This window comes from Triticum aestivum, chromosome 7B, assembly GCF_018294505.1.
Source record: "Triticum aestivum cultivar Chinese Spring chromosome 7B, IWGSC CS RefSeq v2.1, whole genome shotgun sequence".
In the NCBI taxonomy this organism is placed as follows: Eukaryota; Viridiplantae; Streptophyta; class Magnoliopsida; order Poales; family Poaceae; genus Triticum; species Triticum aestivum.
Window position 1 is genome coordinate 103,548,247 of NC_057813.1, and position 24,151 is coordinate 103,572,397.

General features: G+C 44.8%; 1 non-coding gene across 1 annotated transcript; it reads left to right on the forward strand.

Moving 5' to 3' along the window:
* The first annotated feature begins 22,798 nt into the window (after window positions 1-22,798).
* TRNAW-CCA (transfer RNA tryptophan (anticodon CCA)) lies at window positions 22,799-22,870 on the forward strand. Its single transcript has one exon. It is a non-coding gene; the product is annotated as a tRNA-Trp (tRNA).
* The last annotated feature ends 1,281 nt before the right edge of the window (window positions 22,871-24,151 follow it).

A 24,151-nucleotide genomic window follows, 5' to 3' on the forward strand; every position in this document is an offset into this window, starting at 1 on the left:
AGTGACACCTAGCCAATCTAGGAGACACAACTCTCCAAGAAGTAAGAAATGATGCGTTGATGATGAACTTCTTGCTCTTGTGCTTCAAATGATAGTCTCCCCAACGCTCAACTCTCTCTCATGGGATTTGGATCTAGTGGAAAGAAAATTTGAGTGGAAAGCAACTTGGGGAAGGCTAGAGATCAAGATTCATATGGTAGGAATGGAATATCTTGGCCTCAACACATGAGTAGGTGGTTCTCTCTCAGAAATGATAAGTTGGAAGTGTAGGTTTGTTCTGATGGCTCTCTCCACGAATGAAGAGGATGTGGAGGGGTATATATAGCCTCCACACAAAATCTAACCGTTACACACAATTTACCAAACTCGGTGGGACCGATTCAACAGACTCGGTCGGACCGATTTAGTAAACCTAGTGACCGTTAGGGTTTTCGGTGGGACCGACATGCAACTTGGTAGGACCGATATGGTTAGGGTTAGGGCATAACGTAATCTCAGTAAGACCGATTACACAAACTCGGTGAGACCGATTTTGGTAATAAGCTTTCCAGAGAGTTGGTCAGGTAAACTCGGTGGGACCGATTCGCTCACTTCGGTGAGACGAAATGTTATGACAGGGAAACAAGGAGTTTACATTGCAATCTCGGTGGGACTGATCGCTCACTTCGGTTAGACCGAAACGTTACGAAGGGAAACAGAGAGATTACAATCCCATCTCGGTGAGACCGAGATCCCTATCGGTGAGACCGATTTGCCTAGGGTTTGTGGCAGTGGCTATGACATCTGAACTCGGTGGCGCCGGATAGAAAGAATCGGTGTGACCGATTTTGACTTTGGGTTTAGGTCATATGAGGATGTGAGAAAGTAGTTGAGGGTATTTGGAGCATATCACTAAGAACTTGAAGCAAGAGGCTCATTAAGCAACACCTCATCCCTCCTTGATAGTATTGGCTTTTCCTATAGACTCAATGTGATCTTGGATCACTAAAATGTAAAATGAAGAGTCTTGAGCTTTTGAGCTTGAGCCAATCCTTTGTCCTTGATATTTTGAGGGATCCACTTTCATCATCCATGCCATGCCATTCATTGAGCTTTCCTGAAATAATAGTCTTGGAATAGCATTAGCTCAATGAGCTATATGTTGTTATGAATTACCAAAACCACCTAGGGATAGTTGCACTTTCACCTCCGTCATTCGTCAAAGACCGGACTTCCACTCCTTGACCTCAAATGAAGTGTTGGATGAGTTTGTGGCAATGAGGATCTTGGACAAGACCGCCGACAATGCGGTGTTGCACTCTCAAAGGGTAAAGAAGCCCAACCTTGCCTTGAAGGCCAAGGTCGTTGTGGAAGAAGAGGAAGATGAGGAGAGCAACCCCGAAGATACAAAATATGATTATCATGAGCACATGGCTCTTGCTTCAAGGCAATTCTGGAGCAAGAAGAACACAAGGCCCAACTTCAACAAGAACAACTCAAGTGGGTTCAAGGGCAAGAAACGTGTGAGAACATGTTACAATTGTGGCAATGTGAGCCATTTTGTTTTGGATTGCCCTTACGAGAAGCGGGAAGACAATGGTGGCAAGCTCATTCGACAGGACAAAGCCAAGTCCTTCCCCAACAAGAACAACTTCACCAAAAAGACTCCTACTCGAGGGTTGGTGGTTTAAGAAGAATACCATGAGGACGACGATGATGATGAAGATAGTGAAGCCATGGCCATGGCCTCCATTGCCATTGCCACAACTCCACGGGTGTCCCTCTTCGACTCACCCAATGAGAACATCACCACCAAGTGTCTCATGGCTAAAGCCACCAACAAGGTAACCCCCAACATCAAAACCACCATCATTTCTAATCCTTCCTTGACGGATGCCATTGATGAAAGTGAGGGGTCTAATGAAGAAGTAAATGAATTTGAGTCTTTTATGAGTAAGCTCAAGGGCAAATCCAAGAAGCACTTTGTTGCTCTCTTGGAACAACTTGGTGAAGCCAATGACATGATCGAGGCTCACGAAGAAACCATCTCTAAGATGGAAGGTCATAGTCGTGACTATGCCGATGAGATATCGGATCTCTCTAATGCTCTTGAGGAAGATCATGGGCATCATTTGGCTCTTGAGGAGTCACACAACGATGACCATGCTAAGTTAAAGAAAGATCTTGATCATGCTCTTGTTGTGTCTTGTGTGCTAACTTCCGAGAAGGCTAAACTTGGTGTTGATCATGCTAGACTCAAGGAGGAGTTTGATTTACTTGACAAGGCCCACAAGGTCTTGAAGGGTGCTCACGCTAGCCTCAAGGAGTCTCATGCTCAACTCCAAGTTAAGCTAACCAAGGAAAATGCCACCTTTCCTCATATGGTATTAATTGATAATGCATATGCCACTAACCCGTGTTGTGAGCATGTGCATCTTGTGGAGGAGAATGCCAAGTTGAAGGATCAATTTGAGAAAGGCCTTGTGACATGAATTCAAGGTGAGAAGAACCTCAACGATCTTTTGAGCAAATCAAAAGGAAGTTGTGGCCAAGGAGGGAATTGGGTTCGCACCCAAGTCCAAGAACAAGAAGAAGAACGACAAGACCAAATGACCTTCTCCTCTCATGCAAACTTTTGTGAAAGAGGGAGAGGGTGTTCCTAAGGAGAAGAAGAACAATGTGAAGGGTGTTGATGTCAAAAAGGGCAAAACCACCTCCTCCAACAAAGCCAATGACTTTAACCCTTCTTATGTGTTGTGCCATGCTAGTGATGGGCATGTTTATGCTAAATTTGTTGGTTCTCCTTATGAGTACATTGAATGGTCTATTTGGGTTCCTAAGACCCTTGTTACTACTTTTTCTTCGCTCTTCCGGAACCGGTATAGAAATTGGTGCTTTTTCTACTTTGTTTACGTTAGTGACTGGGGGGTTTCGGGGAAGGCCTATGTGGGGTACCTTTCGGGTGTGGGATGCTTGTTGAACTTCTGTATTCATCTTGTTTTACCTGGGTGCACTGCATTTTCAAAAGCTTCCTGACATTAGAGGACCCATTACTAAATGGGTACCTAAAACCAAGCATTGATCTCTTGTAGGTGTTTGCTTCCGATGGGGGATCATGGTTGCTCGATAGTGGAGCAACAAATCATATGATCGGGAGCAAGGACTTGGCGGTGGACGTATAAAAGATCCCATCTATGCCCACCAATGTCGAGTGGGCTGATGCCTCATCTTCTAAGGTACTGGGTCTTGGCAAGGTTGTCATTTCTCATGATGTAACGATCGAGAAAGTCATGCTTGTTGAGTCCCTTGCGTACAATTTACTTTCCATTTGTCAACTTGCACTCATGGGCTTTGCCACTTTCTTTGATATTGATACCGTGGCCCTCTTGTGGAGCAAGACTCTTAAAGTAGCCTTTGTTGGGCATGTCGAGAACGGTCTCTATGTGATTAACTTTTCGAAGCGACCCATTAAGACCGCGGCATGCCTAATGGCTAAAGTTGATGTGGGATGGCTTTGGCATCGCCGTTTAGCCCACGTCAATATGAGATCTTTGCAAAGTCTTCTCAAGGGGGACCATGTCCGTGGACTAACAAATGTTAGTTTTGCCAAAGATCGTGCTTGCAGTGCGTGTATCGAAGGAAAGCTTCATGAGAAGGCTCACCCTCCCACGACTATCATCTACTCGAAGAGACCCTTGGAGCTCCTTCACATGGACCTTTTTGGGCCTCCATCCTTTGATAGTCTTGGTGGTAGAAAGTATTGCTTGGTGATTGTGGATGATTTTTCAAGATACAATTGGGTATATTTCTTCAAGAGGAAGAGTGAAACTCAACAAACCGTCATCGACTTTGCAAATGAAGCTAAACGTCAACATGATGCAAAGATCTTGACAATAAGAAGTGACAACGGCACCGAGTTCAAGAACTACACCTTGGATGAGTTTCTTAGTGATGAGGGGATCAAGCATCAATATGCTGCACCATATACCCCTTAACAAAATGGTGTCGCAGAGAGGAAGAATCAGACGTTGATGGATGCGGCAAGGACCATGATGGCGGAGTTCAAGTCTCCATACAACTTTTGGGCTGAAGCCATCAACACAGCATGTCATGCATCCAACCGGCTCTATCTCCGCATAGGCTTGAACAAGACTCCTTATGAAATACTTACCGGTAACAATCCCAACATCAAGTACTTTCTGGTGTTCGGGTGTAAGTGTTTCATTCTCAAGAAAGGTGTTCGTTGTCTAAATTTGAGGCTAGAGCTTATGAGGGCATATTTGTTGGTTATGCTACAAACTCTCATGCTTACCGTGTCCTCAACAAGTCCACCGGACTCATTGAGGAGACGTGTAACGTGGAGTTTGACGGAAATAACGGCTCCCAAGTGGAGAAAAGTGGTATTGTGATGTAGGTGATGAAATTCCTCCCCAAGCCATAAGAAGAATGGGTGTGGGTCATATCCTACCCATTGAGGAACCCCTTGTGGCCGAAGGAGAAGGACAATGCTCCACTCAAGTGGAGCCATCACCAACCCAAGACCCACACGCTTCCGTAGAACAAAGTGAAGGCCCTCAACCTCGTGAACAAGACCAAGGGCAAGATCAACCTCAAGATGGTGGTGAACCACCAAATGATGCCCAAGGCCAAGTTCTCACCCTCGAGCAAGTTCAAGATCAAGAGCAAGCTCAAGATCTAGAACAAGCTCAAGACAGCGCTCAAGATAATCAAGTTAATCCTCCTCCTTCCACATCCGAGGAGGAATTAGAGCGTCGTGCCGCGAAGATTGCTTCCAAGCTCACCACCCAAGGTCATCTCATGGAGAACGTGGTTGGAAGACTAAGAAAGGGGGTAAGCACTCATAGACAATTAGCCAACTATTGTGAACATCACGCGTTTGTCTCTTGTGTTGAACCCCAAAAGGTCTATGAGGCGCTCGAAGATTCGGATTGGCTCAATGCCATGCATGAAGAACTCAACAACTTTGAGTACAACAAGGTGTGGAGATTGGTGCCAAGGCCGTCGGGGAACCACAACGTCATTGGAACCAAGTGGATATTCAAGAACAAGCAAGATGCTCATGGGAACATCATTCGCAACAAGGCAAGATTAGTAGCACAAGGCTACTCCCAAGTCGAGGGTATCGACTATGGTGAAACCTTTGCTCCCGTTGCTCGCCTTGAATCCATTCGTTTGTTGATTGCTTATGCTTTCCATCACAACTTTAAGTTACAACAAATGGATGTGAAGAGTGCTTTTCTTAATGGTCCTATTAATGAGTTGGTTTATGTCAAGCAACCCCCCGGGTTCGAGGATCCTACTTCCTGAATCATGTGTATCAACTCGATAAGGCACTCTATGGCCTTAAACAAGCCCCACGTGCGTGGTATGACCACCTTACCGAGTTGTTACAAGATCGTGGATTTGAGGTTGGGCAAATCGATCCCACTCTTTTTACTAAGAAGGTCAAAGGGGAGTTGTTTGTATGCCAACTATATGTTGATGATATTATCTTTGGTTCCCCTAACAAAGCTTTCAATGAGGAATTTGTCGCTCTCATGACCTCTAAGTTCAAGATGCCTTTGATGGGAGAGTTGAAATTCTTCCTTGGTTTTGATATCAAGCAAAGAAGAGAAGGTACCTTCATCAACCAAGCCAAATACACTCAAGACATGCTCAAAAGATTCAAGCTAAGTGATGTCAAGCCGGCCTCTACTCCAATGCCTACCAAGTGCCAACTTGACATTGATCCCAATAGTAAAGCGGTGGATCAAAAGGTATATCGCTCCATGATTGGCTCCTTGCTTTACCTTTGTGCATCTAGACTGGATATCATGTTGAGTGTGGGAATATGTGCACGGTTTCAAGCCACACCGAAGGAAATCCACTATGTGGCGGTCAAGCGAATCTTTCGATATTTGGCTCATACCCCAAACTTTGGCTTATGGTACCCACGAGGATCAAACTTCAAGCTTGAAGGATATTCGGATTCCGATTGGGCGGGAGACAAAGTGTATAGGAAGTCCACTTCCGGAGGGTGCCAATTTCTGGGTTGCTCTTTGGTAAGTTGGTCTTCCAAGAAGTAAAGTTGTGTGTCTCTCTCGTCCATCGAAGCGGAATATGTGGCGGCCGGTAGTTGTTGTGCACAACTCTATGGATGAGGCAAAATTAAAGGATTGCGGTGTCATTTGTGACAAAGTGCCTCTTTGGTGTGACAATGAAAGTGCCATCAAGATTTCTCTCAATCCGGTACAACACTTCAAGACGAAGCATATTGAGATTCGGTATCACTTCATCCGGGATCATATTAGGCGAGGGGAGATCGAGCTCAAGTATGTCAACACTCATGATAACCTTGCAGATATTTTCATGAAGCCCTTGGATGAAGCAAGATTTCGCGAGTTAAGGCATGAGCTAAATATCATTGATTCGAGCAATGTGACTTGAACCCTTGCACATCCCACCACACTCAACTTGTTGTCTAGTTTAGGTGTAGGCATGGACATAGGGGGAGTGTTGTTCTCTCAATGAACTCTCCCTCCCCCCATTATGCATAAATTGATCAACTCTTTCACATTAACCATTTTTTATGGTACTTGTGCTTCAAAGACGAGTTTCGGTCATGGGCCCAAGGATAATTCTTCGCGGTGCCATACCAATTGACTCAAACATAGATGGCTCCGGCCACCGCCCTCTCCTTGGAGAGGTTGTGTCTCGTGGTTGATCTTCGTTGTCTTGTGCTTTCCTCTTCTCTGTGTCGTGTTTGTGTCGTCGTTTGTGTTCGCTTCTTAGTTGTTTGGTGTTTCCGAAGGTTGTATTGCAACTGCTCTCTTTCTCTCGTGTGAAACTTGCACTTTCTTGGGTTACGGTACTACCGTGGCGAGCCACGGTACTACTGCAGGAGTTGGTGGCTCTGCGCTTGCTCAGTTGCCTCCCAGGGGCATGGTACTACCGCTACCATCGCGGCAGTAATTTTTTACTGCCGCTGGAAGAGCAGTACTACCGCCCAGCGCGCGGTACTTCCGCCCGGGCGGTACTACCGTGATGACCCGCGGTACTTCCACGCCCACGCGAGTGGGTGGGGGTTAAGAGCGGGACAGGGGGAGTTCTAACTCCCCCATACCCATTCATCTCTATTCCCCACCCCGTCTCTCTCTCTCTCCTGCCCAAGAACAGCGCCGGAGGCCTTCGCCGGATCTCCGTCTCCGGCCGCTCTCCTCGGATTCCGACCGGTGGGATCGTTCCCCACCTTGTCCTCTTGCCATGGACCAAGATTTTTCCCCAAGTTCCTCTCCTTTTTCGTCCTTCCTTGTGCTTTTAGGTCTTGGGGAGATGCATGTGGTGTTCTTGAGATTTTTGGCTAAATCTGTGCAAGTGGGATTCGTAGGAGCGTGGTAGTGTAGTAAGCATGCTCTTTGGATAGTCAAAATAGTTCTGGTTGATCAACGGTAGTACCGATCTAGTCGTACGGAGGTTCTAGATCCAGATCCGTGACTTGTCGCGATTTTCGATCCGCACGGCACTATCGCTCCTCCTGGAGTGGTACTATCGCAGCCTCACCTATATCTGGCGCCATGCGGCACTTCCGCACCTTGGTGCGGTACTACCGCTTGGCGCCCGGAAGTAAAAAATTACTTCCGCCCCAGGCGCGGTACTACCGTGCCACCCCGGCACGGTACTACCGCGGCTGGAGCGAATGTAATTTTTTACATCCGTACACCGGCCCGGTACTATCGTAGATTTATCCAGCGCTCTTTTTCTGTCCACATCTCGTGCTTATTTGATTCCTTCGGCTTTGGCCTTTGTCTTTTGCATTGATCCGTCTTGTTTCCCGTGCGTGTTCTTGTGTTTTGTGTCTAGGTGGTGGCTCCGGTTCTCTTGCTCGTTGCTACGTCTTGAGCTAGCGTTGGTTTTCCCCGAAGAGGAGAGGGTGATGCAGCAAGTGTAGCGTAAGTATTTCCCTCAGTTTTGAGAACCAAGGTATCAATCCAGTAGGAGGCTCCTCAAAAGTCCCACGCACCTACACAAACAAACTGAGAACTCGCAACCAACGCAATAAAGGGGTTGTCAATCCCTTCACGGTCACTTACGAAAGTGAGATCTGATAGAGAGATAATATATTTTTGGTATTTTGTAATATAGATGCAAAAAGTAAAGATGCAAATAAAGATAGATTGAAAGCAAAGATGATAAGAGATAGACCCGGGGGCCATAGGTTTCACTAGAGGCTTCTCTCGAGATAGCATCAGTATTACGGTGGGTGAACAAATTACTGTCGAGCAATTGATAGAAAAGCGCATAGTTATGAGATTATCTAGGCATGATCATGTATATAGGCATCACGTCCATAACAAGTAGACCGACTCCTGCCTGCATCTACTACTATTACTCCACACATCGACCGACTCCTGCCTGCATCTAGAGTATTAAGTCCATAAGAACAGAGTAACGCATTAAGCAAGATGACATGATGTAGAGGGATAAACACATGCAATATGATATAAACCCCATCTTGTTATCCTCGATGGCAAGAATACAATACATGTCTTGCAACCCTTTCTGTCACTGGGTAAGATCACCGCAAGATTGAACCCAAAGCTAAACACTTGTCCCATGGCAAGAAAGATCAATCTAGTAGGCCAAACCAAACTGATAATTCGAAGAGACTTGTAAAGATAACTCAATCATACATAAAAGAATTCAGAGAAGATTCAAATATTATTCATAGATAAACTTGATCATAAACCCACAATTCATCGGATCTCGACAAACACACCGCAAAAAGAGATTACATCGAATAGATCTCCACAAGAGAGGGGGAGAACATTGTATTGAGATCCAAAAAGAGAGAAGAAGCCATCTAGCTAATAACTATGGACCCGTAGGTCTGTGGTAAACTACTCACAACTCATCGGAGAGGCTATGGTGTTGATGTAGAAGCCCTCCATGGTTGATTCTCCCTCCGGCAGAGTGTCGGCGAAGGCTCCAAGATGGGATCTCGAGGATACAGAAGGTTACGGCAGTGGAAATTGTGTTTCGTGGTGCTCCTGGATGTTTTCGGGGTCCGTAGGTATATATAGGAGGAAGAAGTATGTCGGTGGTCGCCCGAGGGGCCCACGAGACAAGGGGCGCGCCCTCCTATCTCGTGGGAGCCTCGGGAGCTTCTTGACTTGCACTCCAAGCTCTCCGGATCAGATTTGTTCCAAAAATAACGCTCCCGAAGGTTTCATTCCGTTTGAACTCCGTTTGATATTCCTTTTCTTCGAAATACTGAAATAGGCAAAAAAACAACAATATGGGCTGGGCCTCCGGTTAATAGGTTAGTCCCAAAAATGATATAAATGTGTAAAATAAAGCCCATAAACATCCAAAAGGGGTAATATAATAGCATGGAACAATCAAAAATTATAGATACGTTGGAGACGTATCAAGCATCCCCAAGCTTAATTCCTGCTCGTCCTCGAGTATGTAAATGATAAAAAGAGAATTTTTGATGTGGAATGCTACCTAGCATAATTCATAATGTAATTTTCTTCATTGTGGCATGAATGTTCAGATCCAAATGAATACAAAATAAAAGTTCATATTGACATAAGAAATAGTAATACTTCAAGCATACTAATCAAAGTAATCATGTCTTCTCAAAATAACATGGCTAAAGAAAGTTATCCCTACAAAATCATATAGTCTGACTGTTGCTCTATCTTCATCACACAAAGTATTTAATCATGCACAACCCCGATGACAAGCCAAGCAATTGTTTCATACTTTAATAATCTCAAACTCTTTCAACTTTCACGCAATACATGAGCGTGAGCCATGGACATAGCACTATATGTGGAATAGAATGGTGGTTGTGGAGAAGACAAAAAGGAGAAGATAGTCTCACATCAACTAGGCATATCAACGGACTATGGAGATGCCCATTAATAGATATCAATGTGAGTGAGTAGGGATTGCCATGCAACGGATGCACTAGAGCTATAAATATATGAAAGCTCAACAAAAGAAACTAAGTGGGTGTGCATCCAACTCGCTTGCTCAAGAAGACCCAGGGCACTTTTGAGGAAGCCCATCATTGGAATATACAAGCCAGGTTCTATAATGAAAAATTCCCACTAGTATATGAAAGTGACAACATATGAGACTCTCTATCATGAAGATCATGGTGCTATTTTGAAGCACAAGTGTGGAAAAAGAGATAGTAGCATTGTCCCTTCTCTCTTTTTCTCTCATTTTATTTTTTCTTTTTCTTTTTCTCGTTTTTTTCTTTGGCCTTCTTCTTTTTATCTTTCTCATTTTTTTCTCATTTTTTTTCTTTTTGTAAAGTCCGAAGTCTCACCCGACTTGTGGGGGAATCATAGTCTTCATCATCCTTTCCTCACTAGGACAATGCTCTAATAATGAAGATCATCACACTTTTATGGATTTACAACTCAAAGCTAGAACAAGATATGACTCTATATGAATGCCTCCGGCGGTGTACCGGGATATGCAATGAATCAAGAGCGACATGTATAAAAATTATGAAAGTGGCCTTGCCACAAATACGATGTCAACTACAAGATCATGCAAAAAGCAATATGACAAAAGTAATGTGTGTCATATGAATGGAACGGTGGAAAGTTGCATGGCAATATATCTCGGAATGGCTATGGAAATGTCATAATAGGTAGGTATGGTGGCTGTTTTGAGGAAGGAGTATGGTAGGTGTATGGTACCGGCGAAAATTGCGCGACACAAGAGAGGCTAGCAATGGTGAAAGGGTGAAAGGGTGCGTATAATCCATGGACTCAACATTAATCAAAAGAACTCATATACTTATTGCAAAAATTTAGAAGTCATCAAAAACCAAAGCACTACGCGCATGCTCCTAGGGGGATAGATTGGTAGGAAAAGACCATCGCTCGTCCCCGACCGCCACTCATAAGGAAGACAATCAATAAATAAAATTGTGCTCCAACTTCATCACAAAGCGGTTCACCATACGTGCATGTTACGGGAATCACAAACTTCAACGCAAGCATTCTTTAAATTCATAATCAACCAACTAGCATCACTTTAATATTACTAACTCCATATCTCAAAACAATTATCAAGTATCAAGTTGATCATAGCATCCAATTCACTTCCTATGATAGTTTTTGTTATACCCAACTTGGATGCTCATCATTCTAGGACCAACTTTATGATAATAGCAAATACCATGCTGTTCTAAAATACTCTCAAAATAATATAAGTGAAGCATGAGAGACTAGCAATTTCTTCAAAATTAAGACACCACTGTGCTCTAAAAGATATAGGTGAAGCACTAGAGCAAAAATTATCAAGCTCAAAAGATAGAAGTGAAGCACATAGAGTATTCTAGCAAATTCTAATCAAATAGGCTTCTCCCAAAAGGTGTGTACAGCAAGGATGATTGTGGTAAACTAACAAGCAAAGACTAATATAATACATGACGCTCCAAGCAAAACACATATCATGTGGCGAATAAAAATATAGCTCCAAGTAAAGTTACCAATGAACGAAGACGAAAGAGGGGATGCCTTCCCGGGGCATCCCCAAGCTTAGGCTTTTGGCTATTCTTGAATATCTTTGGGTGCCATGGGTATCCCCAAGCTTAGGCTCTTGCCACCCTTTATTCTATAGTCCATAAAAGCTTTACCCAAAACTTGAAAACTTCACAACACAAAACTCAACAGGAAATCTTATAAGCTCCGTTAGTGAAAGAAAAAAAACCACCACATAAGGTACTGCAATGAACTCATTCTTTATTTATTTTTGGTGTTAAATCTACTGTATTCCAACTTCTTTATGGTTCATAAACTAATTTACTAGCCATAGATGCATTGAAATAAGCAAACAACACACGAAAAACAGAATCTGTCAAAAACAGAACAGTCTGTAGCAATCTATAACTAACGCACACTTCTGGAACTCTAAAAATCCTACCAAAATAGGAAATCCTGGACAATTTCTCTATTTAAAAGTAGCGAAAAGAATCAATGCAAAATCACGTTCCTGTGATTTAAAAAAATTATATTCGTGCGCGCAAAGTTTCTATTTTTCAGCAGAATCAAATCAACTATCATCGTAGGTTATCCTATAGGTTCTACTTGGCACAAACACTAATTAAAAGATAAAAACACATCTAAACAGATAGTAGATGCAAGATTTATTCCTAAATAGGAGCAAAAACAAAAAAACATAAAGAAAAATTGGGTTGCCTCCCAACTAGCGCTATCGTTTAACGCCCCTAGCTAGGCATAAAAGCGAAGATAGATTTAACTAGTGCCATCTTTGGCACTAGATGAGGGGGATCTCCTTTCTATGGCATTCATTCTTCTATTCAAAGTAAGCACATGGCCATTAATGGAAGAAGTAAGATTAAGCACGTTACGGAAGTTTGCCTCCAAACTAGACTTCATCTCTTTAATAATTTCATTTTGATAAAAGCACAAGAGAGTAGTTGATTCAACCTTATCATTCAAAGGGTGCCCAAATATGGTTTTCATTTTTTCATAAGTATCTATAGCATCCCTTTCAAGAAAACTTCCTTCAAAAATATAATCTAAAACTTGTTTAAAAGAAGCGGGCAAGCCAACATAAAAACTCTTTAAGTAATCTTCAATTTGATATTGTGGCACATAGCTAGCCCGAATTCTTAATAACCTATCCCAAGCATCTTTTAAAGACTCATCAAGTAAATAGCAGAAAATTCCAGAGTCATCCTCATCAAAATTATTCAAGCTCTCATTGGAGACCCCGGTGGGTCTTATAGTGTCATCTTTCATGAGCTTAGAGAGAATAGATGGGTTGTCCAAGGCACTAGAGCTCGGGGGAAAACCCTTAGTTCTTTTTGACTCGGCCATGGCAAAGGGAAGGCAAACGGAAAAGAGAGGAGGAGATTGGGAAAGAGAGGGCGAATAAAACGGCAAGGGTGAAGTGGGGGAGAGGAAAATGAGAGGCAAATAGTGTAAATGCGAGGAAGATGGGTTTGTGATGGGCACTTGGTATGTCTTGACTTGAGCGAAGACCTCCCCGGCAACGGCGCTAGAAATCCTCTTGCTACGTCTTGAGCTAGCCTTGGTTTTCCCCGAAGAGGAGAGGGTGATGCAGCAAGTGTAGCGTCAGTATTTCCCTCAGTTTTGAGAACCAAGGTATCAATCCAGTAGGGAGCTCCTCAAAAGTCCCACGCACCTACACAAACAAACTGAGAACTTGCAACCAATGCAATAAAGGGGTTGTCAATCCCTTCACGGTCACTTACGGAAGTGAGATCTGATAGAGAGATAATATATTTTTGGTATTTTGTAATATAGATGCAAAAAGTAAAGATGCAAATAAAGATAGATTGAAAGCAAAGATGATAAGAGATAGACCCGGGGGCCATAGGTTTCACTAGAGGCTTCTCTCGAGATAGCATCAGTATTACGGTGGGTGAACAAATTATTGTCGAGCAATTGATAGAAAAGCGCATAGTTATGACATTATCTAGGCATGATCATGTATATAGGCATCACGTCCATAACAAGTAGACCGACTCCTGCCTGCATCTACTACTATTACTCCACACATCGACCGACTCCTGCCTGCATCTAGAGTATTAAGTTCATAAGAACAGAGTAACGCATTAAGCAAGATGACATGATGTAGAGGGATAAACACATGCAATATGATATAAACCCCATCTTGTTATCCTCGATGGCAACAATACAATACGTGTTTTGCAACCCTTTTTGTCACTGGGTAAGATCACCGCAAGATTGAACCCAAAGCTAAACACTTCTCCCATGGCAAGAAAGATCAATCTAGTAGGCCAAACCAAACTGATAATTCGAAGAGACTTGTAAAGATAACTCAATCATACATACAAGAATTCAGAGAAGATTCAAATATTATTCATAGATAAACTTGATCATAAACCCACAATTCATCGGATCTCGACAAACACACCGCAAAAAGAGATTACATCGAATAGATCTTCACAAGAGAGGGGGCGAACATTGTATTGAGATCCAAAAAGAGAGAAGAAGCCATCTAGCTAATAACTATGGACCCGTAGGTCTGTGGTGAACTACTCACAACTCATCGGAGAGGCTATGGTGTTGATGTAGAAGCCCTCCGTGGTCGATTCCCCCTCCGGCAGTGTGCCGGCGAAGGCTCCAAGATGGGATCTCACGGATACAGAAGGTTACAGCGGTGGAAATTGTGTTTCATGGTGCTCCTGGATGTTTTCGGGGTCCGTAGGTATATATAGGAGGAAGAAGTATGTCGGTGGCCGCCCGAGGGGCCCACGAGGTAGGGAGGCGCGCCCTACAGGGGGGGGGCGCCCTCCTATCTCGCGGGAGCCTCGGGAGCTTCTTGACTTGCACTCCAAGCTCTCCGGATCAGATTTGTTCCAAAAATAACGCCCCCGAAGGTTTCATACTTTGGACTCCATTTGATATTCCTTTTCTTTGAAATACTGAAATAGGCAAAAAAACATCAATATGGGCTGGGCCTCCGGTTAATAGGTTAGTCCCAAAAATGATATAAATGTGTAAAATAATGCGCATAAACATCCAAAAGGGGTAATATAATAGCATGGAACAATCAAAAATTATAGATACGTTGGAGAAGTATCACTCGTCACTCGAATCCCAGCCGTGACATAGGGTCAAAGCGGCTGCGCAACCCAAATGAAGCTCCAGAGGGGTCATCTGCTTCCCAACGCAGGACCAAGCACACCGCCAACAAGCAGAAGGAGCCCGTCATGGGCATGGATGAGATGCCCTAGGCCGAGTTTGTCATTCGAAGGAAGCTTAATCCCTATGTGACTCCCCGGGCAAACTTGCGAGGCAATGATCTCTTTTGGACCAAGCAGCAGAATCTGATCTATCTGGATGTGATCAAGGCCAAGCAGAACCTCTACGTGGAAGTTCACTGGATTGACATGCATCATATGAGGCAGGACAAGCACTGTGGGTACTTTGGAGAGGCCTTGGATCTAGTGGAGCAGTTCGGCATTGAGCACATGCTCACCTTCCACAAGGATTTTGATCCAAAGATCATAGCACAGTTCTTTGCTTCGGTCTACTTCGGCGTCGATGAAGCAAGGACCATAACTTGGATGACCAAGGGTCGGCAGATTTCTACTACATGGAAGGAGTTCATGGAGTTGCTTCACGTTCCAGATGAAGGGCTCGACACGCCAGTTGGAGTTCACCCTCATGCCAACTCTGAGTCTGCCAACAAGAACAAGCTCATGCCATTCCTTGTTCAGAAGACACTTCCCAGCAAGAAGAAGGTGTGGGTGCTTAACCCCTTCCTTGACATCATGCATCGGCTCTTCCGGAACACCCTCTTCCCGCACATTGGTGACATGGGACATGTGCATGCTTACCTCGTTGACATGATGCTCCTTTGTGAGGAGGCCCGTTAGGCTCAGACTCAGCCACTTGATGTCTCACATATCATGTGGTGTGAGCTTCAGTTCGCCGTGTTCAACTGTAAGGTCCCCATCTATGGGCCTTACCTGTTTCACCTGATCTCCAAGACTTGGGAGAAGCTCTTTCCCAATGATGAGTTTGAAGCTCCAGGCTAGATTCGTCATGAGCCCATCAGGCTCCGCATCAAGCCCCAATGGGCTAACACCACCACTTCTGCTGAGGCTGCTAGGATGGTTGTGGATGAGGAGGAGATTAAGGAGGAGGAAGCTGCTGAGGACCGTTCTGCTTTCACTACTCCCTCTGCTGAGCCCTCTTGCGCGAAGAAGCTGAAGATCAAGATGAAGAGGCTTTTCTGCATGCAGGTCCAGGGTCAGTACAAGGCCCATGTTGCTCAGAAGGAGGGTCGCCGTCGCGACAACATGATCTTGAGGGCGTGCGGCGAGGACGTGTCCAGCGGCTCTGAGAAGCACATCACCCCCGAGGCTGCCTGGATGGCTAAGCAGGGCTACAAGTGGACCGATTCTGAGGAGGAGTACATTCCTGCCACGGAGTCTGGCGACGAGGAGTCGTTTTCCGCCTGAGCTACCACCTTTGTTGTAGGTTCCCTCTCTGCCTTTTTGGTGTCTCGACGCTAAAGGGGGAGAGAGTGTAGGATTTGCGTGTCGTGTGTCATGTGTTTTGCCGTTCGTTTTACTTTCCGTCTGTTGAACTTGTTTGCTTTAGTTTGGTTGTGCTTGTGAGACTAAGTTTTATCATATGGTGTAAGACATATGCACTTCTACTTCTTTATGTATCCGTTACTTAGTCATATCTATGTTCTTGCCTTCCTCCTTAATGTTGTGTTTCTTTAGCAAGAGATGCCTTGTCTATAAAATTTAGGGGGAGTGTTGATCCTAGTATGTGTGTCGTGCAGTCCAAAGCACATCTATAGAATGCACACACCTAGGGGGATCCCGTCTACATTTTATAGATGGTTGGTTTGCCGTTGTCTCATTCGTTATCTCTATGTGCAAATCCCGTATTGTCATCAATCCACCAAAAGGGGGAGATTGTAAGGGCATACTTGTCCCTTGGTAGTTTTGGTGATTGATGACAATGCTTTTGCGGACTAATCGTGTGTATTGAGCTTTTCAGATATATCATGACTAAACACAAGACGATTTGATGCCCCTCAAAGATTATTGAAGACGACGTTTCTCTATGGTTCTTTTCGGTGGAGTTGAGTCGTAGGAAAGCCGTACTATTAAGAGGGGGTCCACTTTGAAAAGGTTTGGGTGGAATCTCACGTACACGTCCCTATTGCACCGCCCTTCCGTTGGCTCTTTGGAGTTTCCTCCGTCTCACCTTGTCTCTGTGAAATGAAGGACTCCGAGCTGCTCTTCTCAGGCTGGCGGTAGTACTGCTCCTCTGAGCGGTACTACCGTAGGAGCCAATGGTAGTACCGCTCCTTATAAGTGGTATTGCCGTGTACTCTGGCCTGGCGCTGCTGCGCAAGCGGTAGTAGGGGTGGATGTATTTTTTTACATCCGCGCCCTACGCGGTAGTACCGTGCTACGGCGCAGTAGTACCGTGTCGCCTGGCCAGGTACAGTAGCAGGAGCGGAGGTAGGGCGGATGTAATTTATTTCATCCGCACCCTTCACGGTAGTACCGCACCCCGGGTTCGTGGTAGTACCGTGTCGGATTTTCGCATCGATAAAATCTCAGCGGAGGTAGGCACAGATGTGATTATTTTTATATCTGTGCCTACCGTGCCTGGACTGTGGCTGCCCTGCGGCAGTACCGCATAGGGTCGCGGTAGTACCGCGCCCTGTCTGTACTCTTCTGTTCAGGTCCAGGCTCTGCCGCGCCCACGTTAGTACCGCGGTCCGCCGCGGTAGTACCGCAGGCCCATGTGGTAGTACCGCTCCTGTGGTGCGGTAGTACCGTGGGTCGCGGGCTGAGTGGTGGGTAACGGTTGGAATTGTCCCCCCACTATATAAGGGGGTCTTCTTCTCCAAGAAGACTCACCTCTTCCATCCCCAAGCTCCATTGTTGCTCAAAGCTCCATTTTCGCCCGATCTCTCTCCCTAGCCAATCAAACTTGTTGATTTGCTCGGGATTAGTTGAGAAAGCCCCGATCTACACTTCCACCAAGAGAAATTCGATCCCCCCCCACTAATCCCTAGCGGATCTTGTTACTCTTGGGTGTTTGAGCACCCTAGACGGTTGAGGTCACCTCGGAGCCATAGTCCATTATGGTGAAGCTTCGTGGTGTCATTGGGAGCCTCCAATTAAGTTGTGGAGATTGCCCCAACCTTGTTTGTAAAGGTTCGGTCGCCGCCTTCAAGGGCACCAATAGTGGAATCACGACATCTCACATTATGTGAGGGCGTGAGGAGAATACGGTGGCCCTAGTGGCTTTTTGGGGAGCATTGTGCCTCCACACCGCTCTAACGGAGACGTATTTCCCCTCAAAAGGAAGGAACTTCGGTAACACATCCTCGTCTTCACCGGCTCAATTCTTGGTTATCTCGTGCCTTTACTTTTGCAAGCTTACTTGTGTTATATCCCTTGCTTGCTTGTGTGCTTGTTGTTGTTGCATCATATAGGTTGTTCACCTAGTTGCATATCTAGACAACCTACTTTGATGCAAAGTTTAATTTGGTAAAGAAAAGCTAAAAATTGTTAGTTGCCTATTCACCCCCTCTAGTCAACTATATCGATCCTTTCAGCGAGTGTACTATACTATAAATGCATACCGGTGGTGTAATTCACGGTTAAATCGAGCTGAATATACTAGTTTCCTCTTGTGGGAATCCAATTAACGTATTTGGTGGTACTTTCACTGTCTTTTTTTTAGAGTCACCGGGGAGGAGTTCCTCCACTTGAATATATTTCTCAAAGTGGCCACAATGCCAGGCGAGTGATCCACTTTATAAGGAAAATCGGATTATGGTACTTCCACTGTCATGATTGATTATTTAAAAGTCATGCTAGTCATACACTTATTTGTTTGTTTATTTGAACAAGAGTTGAAGTAGGGTAACCCAAACCACTTGCTTCTTTGATCCTTTGTAGGCATCTTCCAAGTCCCCTGGAGTTCCATATTTGAGTGGGCAACACACCGATTCAGTCTCCTCCTTTTGCTCTCCATGGCGATGGAGAACGAGGGGACATGGTGCGAGTTGCACCTGACCCACCGCTCCGTGGAGCTAATTGAAGGAGAGGACATTGGATCTTTCTTCCCGCTCCATTGGCCACCATGGACACTAAGAGGAAGCAACTTGCCATGACGCCAATCCGACACAACATGACAGCAAACGGCTCGAGGGCAATCCTAAACTAGACCTAAATCTTACCCGAACATCTACCGCGACAACCCTACCACCTCTCTCACCCCCTGTCGGCCGTCGGCGCCACCACGAGGAAGAGGGGGGGTTGGGGGGCTTCGGGTGACTCTCAAGTCGAGAATGAGAGAGAAAGGTGGAGAGGAAAGTGGTTCTTCATATGCTTGTTGGAATTGCCTAATCAGCAGGCTACTGTGTGTCTCGGGCCACACGGAGTTTTTTTTTTTTGACAATTCGGACCACACAGCGTAAAAAGACGACGCAGCCCCCGGGAGTTGCAATCCGACCTGGCAACCGGCGCTCCCACCCCCCATGTGCAGGATGATCACCCAATTATTGACGACCGCTCCAGATTAATCTACGGAAAGCAAGCGCCAGTGGCCAACGCCTTTTGGAGCAAGTTTTAACTTTTAACCCGAGACCGTCTCGATTCGATCCTTCTGCAAATTATACATCCGGGTGCTAGTTTTGTCCTGCGATGCATGTGTTTGTTTGAGTGGGCGGAAAATGGGAGAATCCCCAATCCACGGGGAAAAGCCGAAAAGGGAGAGATTGGGTGAGAATTGACGGTGAAGCCACCGCGTTTTTCCACCTCTGTTATGACGGCAGGACGTCGACGGCGCAGCGGCCGGTGGCGACGTTGTTTCTTCGGGCGAGTGCGACGGCGCAACCGCATAAACTGCCAGTGCATGCATGGCTAGCTTTATCTAGCCGCGCGTACTTAACGGACCGACTTAATGGCGGATGGACTTGATTGTGTGTGTTTATGAGCGCATGCATGTGTCGGTTCGGCGTTTGACTCCGCACCGTGCGACGGCCGCCAGCTTCGGCAGTCCAGCCGATAGAGGGTGGCGGATTTAAATTTCACGGTGTAGTATATTGAGGGTAGTACTAGCAACATTTTTCTTTTGAGTTGTACTAGCAGCATTTTTTTTAAAAGAAATTTCTAATATATACATCAATCATGACAGTAGAGAGAACACTAGAGGTAATACAAATTACAACCAGGTTCATGGACCACCTAGCGACGACTACAAGTACTTGAGCGAGCCGAAGGCACGCCACCATCATCGCCCCTCCCTCACCAGAGCCAGACAAATCTTGTTGCTGTAGACAGTTGAGAAGTCGTCGTCTTGGGTTACCAAAGGACCAGCGCGTCAGAGCAGCAAACATCGACGATGAAGAAAGTTGTAAAAAGATCAAACTTGTACCACACAAATGAAGACGAACAAAAAGTGAATCCAAATAAATCCACCGAAAACCAGCCCTGACCAAATCCCACGAGATCTGAGAAAGACACACCTCCACACACTAGCATCATCTTTAGGTGCGCACTAGAGGGACTAGACTCCTCGAGACCTCGACAAATTAAATCTACTAATGCTTGATTATACATGGCCATAACTCGGGCCGGGCCTAAAATAGCCCGCAGCAGAAAACCCAGGCCCGGGCCCGGCCCTGCTTTCGGGCCTAGATTTCAGGTACAAGCCCGACCCATCAGTGGAAAAGCTCGTCGGGCCTTGGGTCAGGCCTCTTCCCTAAAATGCACATATGTCAACCCCAAGCCCGGCCCAACCTAGCATTTGGGCTCAAAATCTAGGCCTAGGCCCGACCCGTGGGCAAGACTGGGCCAGGCCGGGTCATGCTATTTCAGGCCAGGTAGGGTTGGACCAATCGGTCCGGGTTTTCTATGGCCAGGTATATGCTTTATCAATAAAAATACTACAAAATTATTGCACAATGCGATCCACAAAAATACTCCAAATCGTCTTCTGTGTGTTGGCACCAAACATGAGCTCCGATAGAAGAAGCACCGAATCCTAAGAGACTTAAGTGTGGAAAAAAGTATAATCAACTATTTTATGGTCAGGCTCTGCAGGGTTTCTACATAGAAACTGGTAGTACTTCCTCGGTTCATAAATATAAGTGTTTTTAGATATTTCAATATGAATTATGTACAGAGCAAATGAGTGGATCTACACTCGAAATTATGTCTATATACATTCGTATGTAGTCGTCCATATTGAAATCTCTAAAAAGGCTTATATTTAAAGACGGAGGGAATATAAATTAAGGTCTATAATGTTCTACTAGTATTCTATATCTATATTATTATTATACAAAATAAGCAGTGTTCCTTTTTCTGCCAGGTAGAATTCTTCGTCAACCGGTTCCCTTTCCCATAACGTCACTCTACCGATTTTCTTCATCCAATCGGTTTCATCTCCTCACGCCATATTTAACCACACCTTCCAAGTACGTCGCTCAATCACATTAATTTACTTACCTTTGCAGCACTACATCAACTCCATCTTAATTAACTTATATTTTTATTACACCGCTCAATCACATTAATTTACTTACCATGCATGACGCAGTCTATGGAATTACTGAGATAAAGTTTTTTTGACCCACATGACAACGCACACGCACGTGCTAGTGCAAGTTAAAATCCTTTACCCAATAATGTCTATCTACGAAATGCTGGATTTGCGAGCTCTAAAGTAACTACGGGTTGATTTTGTTTCTCCTGGTCAGGCTTATAAGTTTTGATCAAAAGAAGATCATGTAATGCAACACTGGAGTATGTGCTAAGCTAGTTTGTTAAGGGGTTAGCAATTTGTATTGTCCCTTTTCTAGATCAACTGGCACATATCGGACTCATGGAAGTTCCATGATGGAACATTTTGTTTCTCAACAAATACTACTAGAACTTTGCATAGGAGAGTCATCACGTCGGTCCCAACAACCAAACCCACGCAGGATGGTACGTAGGTGCCATACTGAAGAATTGACATGTTGATCAGCGGTAAACATCTTCCTCATGGGGCACCGCACGGGACATTTGTTTGCTCCGCACGCACGCATCCGAACCGAACTCCAAAACATTCCACTGACGCAGATCGATCGTCCGTTCCGTTCGCGAGAGCATCAAACGCATCGTGCACTCCAGATCATTCATCCTAGATGTCTGTCTGTTAAACGTGGCCAAACTGTACACCGCTCCAGGATCCAGCAGTGGCTGCTGATTGATGCTGCCTGCTGCTCTGGTCTTTTCTCTCTGTGATGAGCAAGTAGAGTAGCATTTGTGTGCATGTGGTGTGGGGGCCTCGCGGCTCCGACGGCCACCGCACCGACCTCGTGGAACGTGCAAGTACAGCTGACGGTGACAGCCGCAGCAGCGCCGAATAGAATCTTCCGCCCGCGTGGTGCCTGCGCAAGTGCGCATGCAGCTTTTGTAATTCATGTCTCCAACCGCCAAAGGGGCGTAAGCACATTCTTAGGGCCTCTTTGATTCATAGGATTGCAAAAACACAGGAAGACTGGTCATAGTGGGAGTAACATAGGTAGTAACATAGATGCCACATAAGGAAAAATGATGATGTGACAAGTAGTTAATGAGGAGAGAAGCAAATAGAGTAACATAATATTTTACCATCACATAGCGGTTTCCAATGCATAATGAGTCTACAAAGTAATAAATGAAGGCAACTATGTTACCACACCTATGACACTATCCACTATGAAGGTAGTAACATAGACTAATAACATATGTATGTTACTAGTCTAAGTTACTCCCCACTATGACCAGCCGAATAGAAAAAACGTTGGATTGAAATGGCATGTCCACTGGATCCCTATAAAATTTGAGTTTGTTTGATTGTGTCATGGGAAAAACAAAGAATTTTTTCCAAGAGGTTGGAGTGGATGTTAGAATTCCTGTGAAATGTAGTACAAATGAATCCTTAGGAAAAAATCCTACAGGATTCAATCCTACGAATCGAACGATCGACGTAGGAAAAATTCCTAAAGATTCTAATCCTTCAAAGATCCTATGAAAATCCTTTGAATCAAAGAGACTGTCAAAGTACATGGGCTGTGTCCTAACAGTAGCGGTACGCTAATGATGGCCCATATGCTAGCGAAGATGATATATGATATCCTACTTGTAGTGGGCCGTATTAGGACGGATTGGAGCCACGAAGGGGGGCCCATGGAGTTCTCCCCCAAACTTGGGCCTGTGCTGATAAATGGGTTAGTTTATGACACGAATCACATGGGATCCGTGGCGCAATGGTAGCGCGTCTGACTCCAGATCAGAAGGTTGCGTGTTCGATTCACGTCGGGTTCAAAATCCCGAACTATGTCCGATTCTTTTTTCTTCTATTGCAGTATAATTTTTGTCCAAGATATTTCTGCTGGTCTGCCTTTATTGGATATAAGCAAATATCCAATCATTTCAAAAAATAATATTTACAAATTGCCTAGGCCCTCTTTCATTCAAAGAATATTAGAAGGATTAGATTATTTTACATTGTTTTCCTTGCAGGACATCCATTCCTTTTCAAATCCACAACGCTCCTGCACTATTTGCTTAGGGCTTATTTCATTCGAAGAATTCATGTGGGATAATTGAAGGAATGTTTCTTATGAATTATGGTACTATACAACAAACCTCTTGTTTTTTTTTCTAGGGCGCAATAGAAAATTTTTAGTGCAAATGTAGGATTTGTGTGGATATGACATAACAAAACAAAATTATTCATCTTTTTGTATGGAGTAGGGCCTTCTAGTTTTCCATCACCGAGAAAACTAGGAAAAAAATATGTCAAACAATAATCAGTTTTAATCCATCCAAATATATTAGCGTAGATCAAATAAGGTTCATGCAATGGTTATCGACTAGTACCGCCATGCAGGCCGGGTAAGCGCCGACCAACACATCCACATGCCTCTCTTATAGAAATTCACAACAACAACAACAACCATATTTGCCTCTTGGTTTTTGAGTCTTTCTTAGATGATTTTGTTTCACCGAAAAGAAGAAGACAGTTGCCCCATTAATTAGCGGAAAACTGAGCAAAAACTATCACAACACGCCCGGAAAAAACAAGGCACCCTGGGCGGTCGGACAACCCACACAAAACACAAACACCGACGTAGCCCTCACCACAAACAAGTGTCGAGGCCTGTGCCGGACAGAGCCAAAAAAATAAATCTCACGCGCCAATTACCAGACAACTCCGACTCTGTCGAGGAGCATTGTAGGAGAAAAAAGCATTGGACCAGCGCCGTAATCGATCACCCATCTCGTCCCATCGTCACCGCGAAGGCCTCATTAGCTCTAACTACAAAAAAATAAAGTGCGGTATGAAGAGCCCTCGAGCATGTAAATGAGGCTGACTACCAAACTTCAGCTACAACTCAAGGAGGCAACGGGGACGGGGATGACTCCACCATCCCCGCCCCGATCCCCGTGATCCCCATGAAGCTTCACGGGGACAAAACGCACCCCATCCCCGTTAATATCGGGTACATGAAGGAAATATGCCCTAGATGCAATAGTAAAGTTGTTATTTTATATTTCCTTATTCATGATAAAGGTTTATTATTCATGCTAGAATTGTATTGA